At 42.5% G+C, this 18,587-nt stretch overlaps 1 protein-coding gene across 1 annotated transcript in view; it reads left to right on the forward strand.

Moving 5' to 3' along the window:
• Positions 1-3,782: 3,782 nt before the first annotated feature.
• The window catches only part of ZBED1 (zinc finger BED-type containing 1), a 181,919-nt gene continuing 167,114 nt past the window's right edge, over positions 3,783-18,587 (forward strand). The window contains exon 1 of the mRNA XM_042459475.1: positions 3,783-3,860. The gene's annotated coding sequence lies outside the window, so the exon portion shown is untranslated. The remainder of the gene's footprint in view (positions 3,861-18,587) is intronic.

An 18,587-nucleotide genomic window follows, 5' to 3' on the forward strand; every position in this document is an offset into this window, starting at 1 on the left:
GCACATCCATCCTCTGAAGCTGTTATATTGTCATCATAGCTATATATACTCTCAATAGTGGGGAAGCATCTGTCTCCTCCTCTTTCTACCATTTCACTTTCCCAACTCCTAAAATATTCCTTTAACAAAGCACTTGAAATCTACTCCTTAGTAATCCTTACATGTAATATACTGTGTAGTAAAGTTTAAGCATGCAATTGTTTAGGTTGGGATTAGAAGAAAGAGCATGTTATGATATACAAGTCATGTTATATTGGACAAACTGAACTCAGAGAAGCTCATCTAACAGGATCAGTACAGCATCAGTACTGCCTTTATCCTTTCCCTTCATTCCTTCCCTTCTCTTGTCCCACAAAATTTTTACTGTCTCTTAACATACAATTTAGATAACATCCATATTCTCCAGTTGTATGGTACTCATAATGGCCCAAATATTCCGGTTCTTTCCCTTCTATATATGTAGATGGCAGCATTATTCTGGAGCAATGTGGATTTTATGAATGCATTCTATGCCACAGACTGTACATCCTTGTCTGCCGTTTGTATGCTATTCACCTGTAGAGCTTGAAGCAGAGCATATTAACCTGTCAGTTTTGTAGCAGCCGCTCACACTGATCCTTTTGATCATAAGTTCATATCTTTTGTATCCTCCTATCATATATTTGTTTCCTTTTATCATATATTCATGTACTATTTTGATATTTTATCTTTTATCATTTTTGTACGGGTACATAATGAAAAGTTAGACTGTGATTCCCAGCTTGGTTGGTTGCTCTTCAGTCTAAAAGCCAGAAATTGCTACTTTTCTTAATGCTGGATTTTCTTGTTTATTGGATCTGGAAAGTTTCTGTCAAATACATCTCTTCTAAGTAATTGTCTGTTCTAAGCAATTATTACTATTGCTGTGGATATTGTCTGGAAGAGAATTATTTTAGCCATTCTTTGGAGTGAAGTAACCAAAAAGCCTTTCCTTTTCAAGCACAGATAAACGATTTATTTTTGGGATGTACATTTATGGAGGTGAGAGACAGGATGATTTCCTTAAAACAAGTGGGTATCTAGATGGAGAGAGGGAGCTTTCTTTCCATCTTCAAATTAATATGTGAAGTAGCTGCACAGCAGAAAATATTGTGTACATTTCTCATTCAAATACACTAATCAGTCAAGAGTAATGGCTAATAATTGTTCCTTGAACTGACCATTGTTGCACATCCAAGCTCAAACATGTCACTGTAAAATGCAATGCAAAAGCTGACTTGTGCGATTTTGTGGTACCATAAGACATATGTAACTGTAAGAATTGGTCAATTTTTTACTGGCATACCGAATAACAGGAGCTGCCCTGCAGAGATAAATAATGTATTAGCCCCAATATATAAAGTGGATGACCTTGCGGCAGGATTTGTCCAGAGGGGGTTTGCCCTTGCCTTCCTCTGAGGCTGCCAGTGCGACTTCCCAAGGTCAGAGTGGATTTGTATGGTCAAGTGAGGATTCAAATCTTGATATCCAGATCTGTAGTCCAGTGCTCAAACTGTTGCACTCTTACTTGCAAGTACTGCATTTGATATCAGTTGAAACCATATTTCCTGCCCTTGGAGTATTTAATGGGATCAGCTTATAGCTCTTTTGCAAAGACAAGTGATCTCATGGAGCTGCTATGTCCATACATGTAGCAGTTATTGTCTGAATTTGGATTAATAACTGTGTCGGGAACAGCCCTCCTATTAGGCCGACTGAGGTGGTTCCCTCAAAGGACATAGTAGCAACCTTGACCTGGCTGCATCCCACAAGCAGAAGCCACCCCGACCCAAGCAGCAGGCCATTGCCCAGCAGGGACTCAGGCTGCCATCATTCGCAAGTGTGGCAACAAGATTTCACTGCCTCAATTGAGTTGGGCTTTTTGTAAGGTAGTAGAAAGGGGGAAGGGGGGTTCAGAGGAAAGGTACCACTTTGACCATTGCCTCAGGTGGAAAACTATCTGGGTCGGTCCTGAGAAATTGTGACCTTTATCTACAACACTTCCATATGTGTGTGTGTATCACACACACACACACACACTATTTGTTGTTGTTGTGTGACTTCAAGTCGTTTTTGACTTCTGACAAGTATCATGGGGTTTTCGTGGCAAGTTTCTTCAGAGAGGGGTTTGCCTTTGCCTTCCCCTGAGGCTGAGAGAGTGTGACTTCTTGCCCAAGGTCACCCAAAGGGTTTCCATGGCTGAGCTGGGGGTCGAGCCCTGGTCTCCAGAGACCTACTCAGACCATTCACACACACACACAGAGAGAGTGTACGTGGCTCGCTCACCCTCACGGGCACATATCCATCAAGAAGGAACCTGGGCAGCCTTTCCCTCGTAGCCACAGCGACCTCGGCTGATGGCCCTTCGCCGCCTTGAGTCGCTATATTGGCAGAAAGGCGGGATATAAGAATATAATAATAATAATAATAATAATAATAATAATAATAATAATAATAATAATAATAGCACCTGCTATGAAGGGGCCATGAAAGAAAAATACCCGCCACCCGGAGGCCGAGCCAGACGGCCAGGCCCCTGGGAGGAGGCTGCTGCTGCTGCTGCTGCTGCTGCCCCTTGGCCCTTTCCCTCCTCCTCGGAGCCGACTCGCCTCCAAAGGCCAGGCGAGGTTTCGGCGGCTGCGCTGCCTGGCTGGCGCTGTTTCGGGGCTGAAGGAGGACTAGACGAGGGGCGGGAAGCAGGGGAGGCGGCGGCGGCGGTGGGAGAGACCCAGCGAGGCGAGAGCGGGAGAGAGCCGGGCTGCTGGGTGGAATACTAATCAGGGCAGCAGCGGCCCCGTCTTCCCCGCAGCGCCCCGCTCCTCGCCTCCTCCTCCGCCGCAGAAGGCGCCTGCAGGGGGCTGCTGTCCCTCGGGCTCCCCGACTGAGGGGGGCAGGAAAGAGGAAGGGGCTGCATCCCCTGGCGCCGAAGAAGACCAAGAGAGCCCTGTTTGTTCTCTCTGCCCTTCTTCCCTTCCCTCCTCCCTCCCTTTCATGGCTCTCCTCCTGGGGCTTCCCGGGAGCAGAGGGGCTGAGGAGGAAGCTCTCACCTTCTGGGGCTCCGACCCGAGGAGGAGGAGGCGGAGGGCAGCAGCGGCGCCTCCTCCTTCTTCCTCTTCTTCCTCCAACTTCGGAGGCGCTCCTCTGCCTCGGCGCCCGGCCTCCGGAGCAGCCCCGCAGCCTTCCCCTTGAGGAGGAGCCCATGGCCAGGGGCTTTCCCCGCCGAGGGACCCGCTTCGGACGCCTTCGGGCAGCGGCGGCAGCTTCAGGGGGACGGCGCCGGGGGGCCTCCTGAGAGGCCGGGCTCTTCTTCTTTGGGGGAGAGCCCTTCTTCTCCTCCTGCTCCTCTTCCTCCTCTTGCTCCTCTTCCTCAGCCGGGCACGAACCAATGCGGAGGCAGCCCAGCTTCTAGCGTCTGGGAGGTTTTTGTTGGCCGTTTGCTGCCCTGGGCTCCCTCTCCGGCTCCGGGGGTCATGCAGTCCCTCATCTCCCCGGTGACCAAGGCGATCCTGGTGGCCCTCTTCATCTTCGCCATCCTCCTCATCCTCTATGTCATCCTCTGGTACATCTGCCGCGACGTCGACTGCGACCATGGCATCTGAGCCGGGAAGGAGTGGGCGGCGGGGCCGCTAGGCGAAGCCAAGCCAAGGGAAGGCTTGGACCACTTCGCCTCGCCTTCTCCCAACTGGAAGGAAGGAAGGAAAGGAAAAGAAAAGAGAGAGAGAGAGAGAAGCAGAGGCTGGGCCGGATTGTTGGAGCATGTTCTCTCATCTCTGGAAGGGAACCTCTTGCCGTCGGAGCGAAGCGGACTAGAAAGTGACCTTCAGGGATCAGGGACCCACCCGGTGAGCTGCTTCTCCTGCCTTTCCTCTGGGGAAACATAGAACCCGGGGGAGGGAGGGAGGGTTGGGTAAAGATGCTGGGAGACCCAGCTCCTTCTCCTTCTCCTTCAACCCTTCCTGGAAGAAGGAAGAAGGGGAGAACCCCCCCCCCCCCCCGTTTACAATCCCGCTGGGCAGTCTCGTTCCTTCGCCTTTTGCCGAGAGTGGGCACTGGCCTCCTCCTCTCCTTGTGGCTGTTCCCCTTTCAGTTTAAAACCAAGGGGAAAGCAGCCTCTTCGGTCCACTGACTCGCCGTCCTGGGGCCGACTTCGTAAACTTCAGGAGGGAAGAGTTTAAAAAGAAAGGTGAGGTGCATCTGCACTGATGAATTGATGCGGTTTGGTACCACTTGAGCTGCCCTGGCTCAGTGCTTGGGAATTCGGGGAATTGGCACCAGAGGTGCCACAACAAACGACAGTTCCCCGAATTCCCTAGCACTGAGCCGGGACAACTCAAGTGGTACTAAACCGCATCAATTCAGCAGTGCAGATGCATCCTTAGAAGTGGAGGTCTATTCCAGAGAGAAAGTGTTTGGGAAGGTGAGGTTGGAAAGGTGTCAAGGACTGCGAGGTTGTCTTCGCAGGCTCCCCATTATTGGGATCCAGGGAGGGACTGCGATGCTTAACCGACCAGAGAGGGGAGAGCCCCGGTGACGAGAAGAACAAGGCTCTCCCCACATTCAGAAGGTGGAAGAGGAAGGAAGGCTTCTTCCCTGCCTCCCTCGAGGGCTCCCCCAACATCCCCCCCCCCCTCCCCCCCTTTCCCCTTCTCCTGTTAAGATGCCCAGGGAGTGATTCTTGGCCAAAGCAAGGCTGTGGGAAGGACAAACCAGACTGCAGGCATCCTTTCTGGATAACAGAGAATACTGTAGATTAGGGATTGCAAGAATCTCTCCTCCGGCGATATTGACAGTGTTTGGGATCCTCTTCCATTAAAATAAATGGATGGGTGTTTGTCACTGAATTCAGGAGGGAGAAGGGGGGTTGCCCTCAGCGTCAGAGAGAGAATGTGTGAGCTGCTGCATTGTAAACATTGGGGATGCTATGGGAAATACTGTACATCCATCGCTCTTGCGTTGCCCATGTAAGATTGAAAGAGCACAGGTTATGAGGACAGTTTATCATCGTGGCCTCCCTTGCCTTTTGTGGTTGTGAAATCCTGGCAAGTCAGCTTTGACTTCTGAGAGACCTCCAAGTCCCCCTGCCATCAGCAGCCCTGCTTAAGTCTGGCAAACTCTAAACTATGGCTTTCTTGACTATTAATCTGTAACGCAGTCTTCCTCTTTTTCTGCTGTCTTCTACCTTACCAAGGATATTGCTTTTTTAAAGAGTGCCTTGTCTTCTCATATGCCCAAAATACAAGAGTCTCAGTTTAGTCATCTGGGCTTCCAAGAAGAGTTCAGGCTTGGTTTGTTCTAGGACCCATTTATTTGAGTGGTTTTTTTACTAGTCCATGGTATCCGTAGAAGTCTTCTCCAGCACCATATTTCAAAGGAGTTGATTCTCTTCCTATCGGCTTTCTTCAATGTCTGTCTTTCATAACCATAGAATTCAAAGATATAGCCGTGTTAGTCTGTAGAATCGATATGTAGAGAGATCTTGCAGCACCTTTGAGGCTAACTGAAAGAAAGAAGTTGGCAGCTCATGCTGCCAACTTCTTTCTTTCAGTTAGCCTCAAAGGTGCTGCAAGACCTCTCTACATACTGATTCTACAGACTAACACGGCTTTCAGTCTCAAAGGTGCTGCAGGATCTCTCTACATACTGTTTCATAACCAGAGATAGACATCCACATTCCTTTTACCCTTGCCTCTGGTAAAGAGGAGAGAGGAGGGAGGGAGAATGCCAGACACAGGGAGTGGAAGAAGATGATCAAAACCAGACATCTTTCTGAAATGGAGGAGTGAGGGGCAATACATCTTCACGCTTTACTGTTTATGTGATTGACAGAAGAGGACTGGAATGAAGGCCACAAGTTGCATTACTCTTCCTTGGTGTCTGACCTGCATGAGACAGAGATACAATCTGTCTCTGGAAGCATATACACCAATTAAGAGGGATACTTTAGGAGATGGGAGGCAAGAGGGAGATGGGTTTTATTTTTGTGCCCTGGATGAGTACCCATAAAGTCAAAGGGCAACGCTGAGATCTAAGAGGGTCTGTTGCATCACATTGCCTGAAGGTGACTTCTTATCCCTGAAGCCTTGTTAAATATCCTGGAGGGAAAGTGTGTGCGTTGAGGATGGGAGGCAAGAGGTCTCCTTTTCAATTGATATCTGTGGTGTTTTGCTGCAGCTTATAATGGACATCAAGGTTTTTCTGGTCTTTCAGTCTGATCAGTCTGTTAATGCATGCTCCCACCTAATAGGGTTATAGCAGTGGTGTCACCAGTGTTTACATGCCCAGTGACTACATGGCTGAATCCATTTGCTTATCCTTCCCTCTGCCTCCCCTGCCGAAATGCCAGCTGCTCAAGACTGTGAGCAAGTAAAAGGTCACAAGCAGATGTCTAAAACAACTAGCACATCCTTGACAAAAGGACACTTTACTAAAATAATGCTAGGCTCCTGGTATTAAAGCCAGCAGTGGTGTAGTGGTTTGAGTATTGGACTTGGACACTGGGAGACCAAGATTTGAATCCCTGCTGGGCCATGGAAACCCACTTGGTGACCTTGGGCATGCCATGCCCTCTCAGCCTCAGAGGAGCACAAGGGCAAACCTCTTCTGAACAAGTTCTGACAAGAAAGCCCTATGATAGGATTGCTGCAGGGTCACCATAAGACAGAAATGACTTGAAGGCACATAACAACAAAAACTCCTGAAGCCTGGGTATTTTCTTGGATACATGTCTCTTTCTAAATGACAACAAGAACCCTAAAAAAAACAAACCCACATATAAGACTTCTCAGATGTTATATATTTATTTCATAACAAATGGATATGCAATGCATGAGCAGGGGGCAGTTGTTGTTGTGTGTCTTCAAGTGCCTTCTGACTTATGGCAACTGTAAGGCTAACCTATTGGGGTTTTCTTGGCAGGATTTGTTCACCGGGGGTTGCCTTTGCAACCTCTGAGGCTTAGTATGACTGTCAGAAGGCAAACCCCTTCTGAACAAACCTTGCCCAAAAAAACAAAAAAACAAACCAAAAAAACCCAACAACCCTGTGATAGGTTTGCCTTCGGGTTGCCAGAAATCAGAAATGGCTTAAAGGGACAGAGATAAATACATAGACATGACACATGATTGAACTACTTTGCACATGTCTAGATGGTGAAATGGTATTTCTTCTATATTTTGCATGCCTACTTCTTAATATATCAATATAGGCACAAATCTTTTATTTGCAGACTTTGTTCCTTAACATTTATGTGAAATTAAGTTCAATTTTTTTAAAAAAAGGTATATGTATCAGTGGGACTTACTATCAAAGTAGGTGCTTTAGCTATGAAATTATAATATATATATATGGTAGGTCTTCTCAGAAATAACTGTCATTGAATTTAGTGAGGCTTGCTCCCAGATAACATAGGATCATGGCTGAGATCATGGTATTATAATTTGGCAAACTATTATGTGCATATTTACTTGGCGGTAAATCCACTGAACTTATGAAAATTACTTCTGAATAAGCATGCAGATCCTGTCTGATCTTGGCAGCTAAGCCAGGTCAGCCCTGGTTAGGATTTGAATGGGAGACCACCAACAGATATCAGGTTCTGTAGGCTACATTTTAGAGGAGGGAACTGACAAAACCATCTCTGCTTTGCTTAAAAAACCCTATGTCAGGTCAGCATAAGTTGACAGGCAAGTTGAAGGCACATGAACATGTACACCACAAGTATGCATAAAATTAGACCATTTTCTTGCAAAATAGTACCAAAATATTATCATCTTAGATCACACTAAGTTCTTTTATATTACTGTCCAACCTCAAAAGAACTTGACTATGTAGCAGAAAAAGTATGTAAAATTGTATTTATGCCATAGTTAAGTGTAAACCTAACTATATACTTACCTCTGACTAGACTTCTATTTGGAGCTTTCAGTAAATGCTTAGGAAAGAAGTAACTTCCTTGAATATTCCTGTGTAGATCAGTTTGAATCCTACATGACACTTTTTGTGTTTTGTGTTTCCTGATTAAATCATTAAAGAAAATGAGAGAAGCTTTCTATTTAGGGCATTTGCATTCTATTTTCTCATTTGCATTCATCATTTTATAAAATAGTGTGAACAGGAGCAGCTGATCTATGAACTATTCATAGAATTTCTACCACAGGGATATGAGGAGCATCCTTATACTGGATCAAACTGTTTGTTGGTTTGGCTCAGTATTGTCCATTCTAATGGTCAGTGGCTCTCTAGAATTTCTGGGAGAGAACTTTCTCATCACTTGTTATTGTTTGTTGTTAACTGCCCTCCAGTCAACTCTCACTCAAGGTGGACCTTGGACCTGTGGATAAGATACCTCCAAGCCCCCCAAGCCCCACTGCTCTGCTTGAGTCTAGCCATCTGGCATGCAGTCTTCCTCTCTTTCTTTTTGCCTGTTACCTTTCACAGCATTATTGTCTTATTTATTTATTTATGGTATTTATACCCCGCTCTTCAGCCCTAAAAGCACTCAGAGCAGCTTACAGATAGTTATTCAGACAGTTCCATGCCTTCAGGATTACAATCTAAAAAGACATTACACAAAAGGAGAAGGGAATAGTGGTGGGGAAGGGGAATCAAGTCGAGTTTTTCTTCTCTTATCATGTGGCCAAAGTATGATAGCCTCAGTTTCATTGTCTTGGCTTCCAGGAGAGTTCAGGCTTGATCTGTTCTAGGACCCAATTGTTTCTTTTTCGCTCTCCACTGTAGCCTCATCCCCAGCACTACATCTGAAATTAGTTTATTTTCTTTCTGTTGGCTTTCTTCACTGTCCAGCTCTCACATTCATACATGTTGATGGTGAATACAATCACTTGGACAATTCTGACTTTAGTGTTCATTTTTATATCTTTATACTTTAGGGTTTTCTTTAGGTCTTTCATAACAACCCTTCCCATTCCTATTATTCTTCTGATTTCTTGACAGCGATCTCTGTTCTGATCACTGTTTGACCCAAGGTATCAGAAATCTTTAACTATTTATTGAACTATTGTGAATTTATGTACATCCTCCACAGTCATTTTTTTTTTTTAATATTCAGCAGTAGGCTTGCCTTTGCATGTTAGCTGACCATTTTAACTGGAGGTGCCTGGGATTCTCCACAACCAAAATTCATGCTCTCCCCAGTGGAATGGTGAATCAGTTCTGGGTAGTTCAAATTTTAAAGTAGTTTTCCAAGGTACTGAACCCTATACTCCAAACAGGTTCATCACCTTGGATAGCTTCTTTCATGCTTCGCAGGCACCCAAAAAGGATTCACAACCACACTGCCACGGACCAGTAATCATTAATGGCACTGAATTATGGTTCTGACCAATATGTTACTTTCAGGACCAACTGGTAACCGTTAAGTAGCAGAAGCAACATAAGTGACTTACTGGCATTTCTTACTTTGAGAGGACAATGTAAGAACAGAGAGGCCTAGTTTCAAGAGTAAGTGTAACTAGGGAGAACATGAACTCACCCATGAAGCTCACTGGATGATCTTATGGATCCCTATTTCTAATTCTAATCTCTTTCATATGGATATATTGATGAAAAGCTAGGATAAAACCTCTGTATGCTGCCCTGAATTCTCTGGAGCAAAAGCAAAATGGAAGGGTAATTAATAATAGTAATGGATATTGATGTTGGTTTACACCTTTGTTTCAAAAAACATTAACTATAATTCTGGCTTTCTTAGAGCTAATAGCATGTTAGCTCCTTTCCTGTCTTTAACAGCTGCCTCTGGCAGAGAAATGGTTCAGGTGTTGGTTTTCCCATCTAGAGGCAACTGTGACAGAAAAGTGCAGGACCTGTTCAGTTTCTCTTTGTTACGCAACTGTTACATGCACAGAGGTAAAAGAGATGACAACTTGCTTTTATGTGGTCAGCATTTATTGTTGTGTGCCCTCAAGTTGTTTCTACTTATGGCAACCCTAAGGCAATTCTATCACAGGGATTTTCTTGGCTTTGCCTTCCTCTGAGCCTGAGAAAGTATGACTTGCCCAATGGGTTTCCATGGCTGAGTGGGGATTCAAATCCTATTCTCCAGAGTCGTAATCAAGCCACTACACCACACTGGCTTTCAGTGTACCAGAAGCAGGGAGGAACTAGGCTTTCAAGTGCAAAAGTGAATTTTAAAGTCTACTTTAAACAGCTTTTCTTTTCTAATTTGCTATGTATACAGCCTTAGTAAGAGTCCTTATATACTTTGAAATCCTGCTGTAAGAATGATTTAAGCTGGTATACCTAGAAACATTAGCTACTTTAATATGACTTTGTCATAGATGAATACTGCTACTCAGCATTATCACCTGCTGCACATCCACTCACTCTTCCACTTTGGACTAACACTAATAGTTGCAGGTCCAACAACAAGTCCAAGTCATGAAGGCTCACAAATAACTAACTAAAAAGAAATTCCTTCATTTATACTCTACTGTGAGAGTATAATGTTGACAGTGCCCCAAGATAAATTAATGTGTAGGTTGGTGATCACTGAGAGTATGGATGGTCACTGCCATGTTGTTATTGTTAACTGCCCTCAAATTGACCTCGACTCATGGTGATCCTGTGGATGAGGTCCTACATGGCTTGGGTCCAGAATACTTAAGGGAATGCCTTCTTCTGTACTGTACATCCCACACATTAAGGCCCTCAAGTAAGAACCTATTTCAGCCAAAAAGAGCTAGGCTAACTTCTGTCACTCAAAGGGCCTCCTCTACTGCTGCGCCGAAGTTATTGAATGACTTTCCGGAAGAGATCCGCCATATCTCCACTCTTACAGCCTTCAAAAAGGCTCTTAAAATGGATCTCTTCTGGCAGGCCTTCCCAACCTAGCTAATAAATTCTAGCTTCCTCCCTTTGTGTATGTTTACAGATATGATCTCAATTTGGTGATGTATGTCTCTCTGCCCACCAAATTGTTTTTAATTTTAACCTAATGCTGTATAGCGTTTTATTGTTTTTAAACTTTGATTGTTTAATTGTAGTTTTAATGCTGGGGAGGGGGTTGGGAAGGGATCAATTAGCATTTTATTGTATTTCTAATGCATTTTTACTGTTGTAACCCATCCGGATTCCTAGTGATTGGGCGGGCTATAAATAAATCATTTATTATTATGAGACATCTCCAAGACCCTCTGTCCTCAACTGCCCTGTTCAAGTCCTGCAGGCTTAGATCCATGGCCTCTCTGATTGAATTTACCCATCTGGCATGTGGTCTTCCTCTCTTTCTACAGCCCTCCACCTTTTCTAGCAATGCTCTCTTTTCTAATGATTCATGCCTTCTTATGTGGCCAAAGTACAACAATTTAGTCATTCTGGCTTCCAGGGAGAGTTCAAACGTGATCTGTTCTAGAACCCATTTGTTTGTTGTTCTGGCTGTCCATGGTATCTTCAGCACACTTTTCCAGCACCACATCTCACATGAGTTGGTTTTCTTTTTATTGACTTTCTTCACTCTACAGCTATCACATCTGTACATGATGATGGGGAACACAGTGGCTTGGATAATCCTCACTTTAGTGTTCAGAGTTATATTTTTGCACTTCCCAATCTTGTCCAATTCTTTCATAGCTGCCCTTCCAATCATAGGCATGGGACAGACCACCCAAAAATGGTGGCCTGCCAATGTCCTAATTCCCTCCAGAGGGAAGCTGCATCTGCTAAACTGTGTGGCTTCCCTCCAGAGGAAAAAGAACCCAGAAAAACCCGGTTCTTTTAGCACCGCAGAGCCAATGATGCACTCGCGACGTAAGCAACGCATGGCAACACACAGACGCCACACGGCGCTTACACCACAATGGCGGTGCCTATGTACACAGAGTGCTGCCATTGTTATTCTGCCATGCCGTGTTAGGGTTAGGGACTGTGCGGTTGCCACGGGGTCCCTAACCCTAAAATAGGTACCAGCATGGTGCAAAAGGTATTGTGTTGTCTGCATATCTTAGGTAGTTTATGTTTACAGGAGAACATAACAATATCTAACTGTGCATGTTAAAGAAGTGTTCAGGTCTGCTGGCATGCTTCCATGATTAAATCACTGAGGATTTCTTTCATGGTGGGTTTTTTCTTTAGGTCTGAAAGATCGCTTTTAGAGCATACTGTTTTGCACATTTTTATATACAAGAGCTTGGATCCTGGAAGGGAGAACCAAATGTAAACAATCTTCCATATGAATGACCAGATTCATATTTTCCTCAGAGTTTTTATCCAGGCCACGTTGAGCTGACTCATTCTATCATTTGAGGTGGAAGGAGAAACATATCAATTCGGATCAATTTTTATACATATTTTATTGCTCTCAGCTAAATACTCCAAAGGAATGAGATCTTGTCTCATTTTAGAAGCTAAATTGGGTCAGTTAGGCTATATTTCACAGGAAGGACCTCCACTGAATCCCATGTGGGTGCATGCAGGTGCACGCACATGCGCACATGCACACACGCAGACACACTTTCTCACTTACTTGTTTGGAAGCAAGATCTATCTTTTAAAATTACAAATACAAAAACACATTGTTTGCTTTTAAGTGAGAATGAACTCTACTGCTACTCATGAAATTAGTTGACATCTTCATAATAATAAGCACAGCAAAATAATAATCAAAACAAATATTGTTTTTAAAAAAACCTGATGCAGAATGTGGAAGAAAGTAACTTTACCATTAGACTCAAAATTTACATAAAGCATATTTCTTACTTTGTATAGAAATAATAACAACAGAAACAATTTGTATCCTGCCTTTCTTCCAAAACTCACCAAATGCATTCACGAAAGACAGGGAATGATTGTGTAGACATATAAAATTTTGTGGAAGAAAAGTTTGCAATAGACTCTAGGTTACAAGTGTAATCAGTTTGATAAAGAGGATATCAGAATTATTAGCTTCAGTTTGTATCGAGCATTACTAATGCATAGGAACAGATTTGATCTCACACGAGGAGACAGAGTGATGTTTGTGGCAATGTAAAAAGTTGAGGTTATCATGGCAATGTAAAAAGTTGATGAGGACAGAATAGAGAACATGGTGATTAATGGTATTGTTTAAACTGTTTTCCTGATCTTTTCTCAAGGACTTGGAATTACAATATCATTATGTAATCGCAAGTTCTCTGCAGGGTCTTTTTAAGTTATTTCATCATGAAGTTCCTGACATAACACCGAAGTCTACGAAAGCTCATACTGCCAACTTCTTTCTTTAGTTAGTCTCAAAGGTGCTGTAAGATCTCTCTATATACTGATTCGACCAAACAGGCTTTGAATTTCTACTACTATGGAAAGCACCAAATTTAGCCGAATGGAGTGGAAATCCCTGAACTTCTTCAAGAAACTTGCCCAGGCACATACAGACATCTTCTTTCTGTTACATGTATGTCTGTCCCTCACTTCCACTCCACCAAATGTATCTGAGGAAGTAGACTGAAGTATATGAAAGCTCATGATGCCGATTTTTTTCAGTTAGTCTCAGAGATGCTACAAGACCTCCGTACAAGCTGAATAGAAGACATTGAAACCTGGACCACCAACATCCAGAGTCTGTTGGGACTGATTTTTTTTAAAGAAACAGGCAATCTGATCTCTCAGCAATCTGTCTCACAAGACTCATGTTTCTGTAAGATACGAGTGGAAATCATGCAGTTCTCCAGAATTTTTTGGACTGCAGCTCCTAGTGTTCCTCACCTTTGGCAATGCTAACTGGGGTTGATGGAACTTCCAGTCCAGAAAAATCTGGAGAACTGCTTGATTCCAAGTCCTGCTCTAAGATCTGCCAGCATTGGTTCTCCAGTCATTGTGTACCAGAAATAATGGACACAACAGAGCTGAGACAGGCAACAAAGCATATATTCTCTAAACTGTCTGGGCATAAAATTCTCTCATATCATATAATACATACTTTTTTATCTTCTCACATCATTTTAATTCAACACTTAGCAGTATATACCTATGCATATTGAAGTAACTTCACTGAGTTCAATGGATTATTGTGTATAGGATTAAAAAGCAACATAGTATTATTAATATTATTTTATTTTCTTATATTCCGCCTTTCTCTCAGTACTCAAGGCTCATGGTAAGAGTATTGGATGCTCTAATACAAAGGTCCAAAACAGTCTGCAGAAATAATGCAGTTTGAGACCAATTTAACTGCTCTGGCTCAATGCTAGGGAATTCTGGGAAATGTAATTTTGTGAGACATTTCACCTTCTCTGTCAGAGAGCTCTGGTGCCACAGTAAATGACAGTTTCCAGGATTCCCTAGCACTGAGCTGAGGCAGTTAAAGTGGTCTCGAACTGGATTATTTCCAGTGTGTTTCAGACCAAAGTGAGAAAGGGAAGGAACAAAGAGTCAGTTGAGAAGGTAGAATAGCAAAATATATATTTTCAAAAAATGTTTGCAATAATTGACCTAAGGGACACAAGAGGGAGAAAGAGGAATTGTGCAACAAAAATATCTTTAAGTGACTTGAACCATTCAAGAGACTTTTTTAAAAAACAAACACTCTCCAATCCAAGCTGGAAAGACATTTGATGGGAACAAAAATCTCAGGTTTGGTTTTTATAATGTGTAATGGGGATCTTAAATCTATAGGAATATGAAATAAACACAGCAGATACATAATTCAGAAAAGGCTGTTTATTCTCTGCTTCTATTATAGGTCTTATGTTCAGTAAGTTCTCATTAATAAACACTTTACAAATATAGCTGACAATTAGTTTGACTATACCTACAATGACAATTAAGTAATGATTTCATTAATTATAGTCTTTAGGGAAAATAAATTGACACAATTAGCTAACTTGTAGAACAGATTTCTTTAAAACCCTCTTTTAAATTAATGCACTTAGGAAGATAACGAGTTATCACTGCCACCCTTATGAGATATGTGTATTGAACAAGGATTAAAACTAAGTTGACAATCAGTTTCTGCTTTAATGGCTTGTATTTATTTCATACTCTAATACCATTCTATTAGGCCTAGTGGGGATTTCAGCTAAGTGGGAGGTTAATGGAAACATGGTATCAGTGAAGATAAAATACAACGCAGGGAGCATACAGAAAGCCATTAACTGGCTTAACTTCATAGCTACTGAAATACTGTAAGTGTTAAGGAATGAACCTTTAGGGTCTTATTGCCATAGCAAGTCAGAACTTTCTAAACTGCTAAAGGGAATGCTGAAAAAGCTGAAATTGTTTTCAACAAATAGATATTTTTCCTGTTATAATATGCCATAAAGGGGAATCTTCCTATTGGCAGATATTCCAGGATAGGAAAGATGGTGAATTAGAGTGAGCATAAGGCAGACATTTGCACCCTAGAAAATACTTTTAAATTCGCTGCTTTGTACAGTGAAAACATCTTACACTGTTTAAAGACAGACATATAAAAGCATAAATAATATAGAAATAGTAATGCTGAAACTACCCCCTCCCCCAAAAAATTATCCTCCAGGTTATTGGCCAGAGAAATTATATTCCACTATACTTTATACTATGCTACGCATTAGCTAGCTATCTCTAACTTAACATCACGGTCATTCAATATGATTTCAAATCAAGATGTTCAAAAAAGGAGATGGCAGTTTTTGAAAACTACAGAAATATTAAAACAGTTCTATAACCATCTTGGCACATTCAAATTAATCAGCTTGGCATGCATCTGTGCTTTGCTGTATCTCACTCCTTGTCTGAAGTGATCAAGATATATACTCTACTGAGTGCTGCAGTAACCTAGCTTATGTAACTAAATAGGAAGGATAATGCTGCTACCAAGATAGCTGAATGCATATTCCCATAATTCTGTTGTTTTTGTTGGTTATTCTTCTTTCTAGAAAGGGAAGGGGAGGATTTCCTTTCTGGGGAAACAAAAGCTTAGTATGAAAAGATGTTTCAGATTTATTCTAGATGGAATAGTATGCAACTCCTGTGGTGGCTGTGAAGATCTGATTATTAACATTTGTATTCAGGAAGCAGTATTCAGTACTGTGAGTGCTACTTGCAAAGAAGAATCTGTATCAGCTCAGAGTTCAACAACTTCAGGGCACATTAGGCTGTTTTTGTCACTGCCCTCGTTCAAGCTTCAAAGAAAGCTAATATTAATTCTCCCTTTAGATACAAATACATGAATTATATCCATTATATTCTTTTGAGTTGGGAGCTGCAACCTGGTACATGTTAACTCTGAAGTAAATTCTGCAGTTCAGTGGGAGTTGCTTTCCCCTCATAAGCGTCTTTAGGACTGTAATCTTAATTAGTCTGGAAAATTAAGAGAAAAATAATAAGTCTACAGAATTCATAGTGGGAGGTGGATGAATGGATGGACGGACGGACAGACGGATGGCTAGACACACAGCATGATTATGGCATTCTTGGTTACTGTCTGCATCCGTGCAGTCTTGGCTACTGTTGTTTGAAGAAAATCCTCTGTCTGAAGATAATGATGTTGTCTCTCACTTGGGTGTGGCTTTTTTCTGCCTCCTTGGGTTGCCATTAGGCACTTTGGTGCAGCTGAATGCAAAGGGATACAGGCTGCTGATCACAGACAGCATTGCAGAGATTGAAGCTGCTAGGGCAGTGGTGGAGAACCTATGGCACATGTGCCAGAGGTGGCACTCAGAGCCCTCTCTGTGGGCGTGTGCACCATAGTCCCAGCACAGAGTTCACCAGAGTTCACTACTAGAAAGCCAGAAAGACATGGTACTTTGTGATAAATAAGTGGGTTTTGGGTTGCAACTTGGGCACTTGGTCTCTAAAAGGTTCGCCATCACTGTGCTAGGGTCTATACATTTGGGTGCAGCCCATCAGTACCAAGGTAGCCAATGACATCGTTGATAGCTTGATCCAGCAATTATCCTTGTAGTATGATATACTTCGCTTTTTCATATGCAAGGTAGTTCTATGCTTGTTTGTTGGACCCCAGTTGTCTCTGTCTGCATGGATGGGTAAAAGGTTTAGCTTTACTCTTCTCCACCTCCCTGTGCCAAAATTGTCCTGCCCTGCAACTTGCCCCTGCACTACTTTATTCACAATGATGTCAATCTGTTCTGGTCCCATAAAGATATCAGTACAGAGAACATTTTATTTGAAATCAAAGTATATTTTTGGCCTGGAAATGTTACACACCCTGCCCACATATTTAACAATATTGTGATTTGGGTTTACCACAGATTTGAGAAATAGATCACAATGAATAGCTTTGAGTCTGAACATGAGCTGCTCAAATTGCAATCCACTTTCAGCTGAGTGATAGTCTTAATTAGACATTATTTCTCAGCCTAGGATATCTCAGAGTTATGCTGAGGGAATATAAATAAAAGAATTACAGAACACTAGGCATGATAAAAATTCTGCCTTACCTAGTTTATCTCTATAATAAGCAATGATTACAAGTATCTTTATGTAACTGAGTGTATTGTTTGTATGTGTCTGCAAGTTGCCTGTCGATTCATGGCAACCTCATTAATTTTCATAGGGTTTTCTTAGGTTAGGAATACTCCAATGTGGTTTTCCCTGTCCCTTCTTCTATATAGCCTATCACACCCCGTATTTGTTGGTGGTCTCCCATCCAAGTACTAGCCAGGGCTGACTCTACTTAGCTGTGAAGATCAGACAGACTCTCGTGTTTTAGTGTCTTCTTTAATTCTCTGTGTTTCCTCATGATCTGCCTCCATGAACTACTATAATATTACAACTAATAGAATGGCTCATAATGTTCTGGATGTCAAAAGGCATCTGGGGTCCACAATTCAAATGAGTTGATTTTCTTTCTGTCAGATTTCTTCACTGTCCAGCTTTCACATCCATACATAGCAATGGGAAATATGATGGCATGGACAATCCTAACGTTGCTATTCAATTATATATCTTTACATTTTAAAGAGAAATGGGTCAAACAGGAAAGGAGGAGGAATAGCGTTATATATCAGGGATGTTGACACTTGTGAAAATATCAGAACTTCAATCCTGGAAGACAGGTGGAGCATCTGGATAAAAAATAAAGGGGAGGGAAACAACAGGGATGTTATTGTGGGAGTATACTAAAAAAAAACCACAAGTCAGACAGAGGGATTGGATGATGCCTTTATAGAACAGATGACCACACTCAGAAAGCAGAGATGTAGTAGTTGTGGGTGACTTCAACTATCCTGATATTTGCTGGAAATCAAACTCAGACAAAACTTTAATGTATAGCAAATTCCTCACTTGTCTTGAAGACAATTTCATTCTCCAAAAGGTGAAAGAGGCAACAAGAGGATCAGCTATTTTAGATCTGATCCTAACCAACAGGGATGACCAGGTAAATGGGGTGCAAGTGGTGGGAGTGATCATGCTCTCCTGGAATTTGTTATACAGTGGAAAGGAGAAGCCAGGCATAGTCAGACACACATCCTAGACTTTAGGAGAGCTGATTTTAGTAAATTTAGGGAAATACTGGGAGTGACCCCATGGTCAAGAAGGAATTCAGGATGGATGGGAGTTTCTCAAAAGGGAGATACTGTTGGCACAATTTCAAACTGTTCCAATGACAAGGAAAAATGGGAGGTGTCTCAAGAGACCAG

The sequence above is a fragment of the Sceloporus undulatus genome, chromosome 3 (assembly GCF_019175285.1).
Source record: "Sceloporus undulatus isolate JIND9_A2432 ecotype Alabama chromosome 3, SceUnd_v1.1, whole genome shotgun sequence".
Lineage (NCBI taxonomy): Eukaryota > Metazoa > Chordata > Lepidosauria > Squamata > Phrynosomatidae > Sceloporus > Sceloporus undulatus.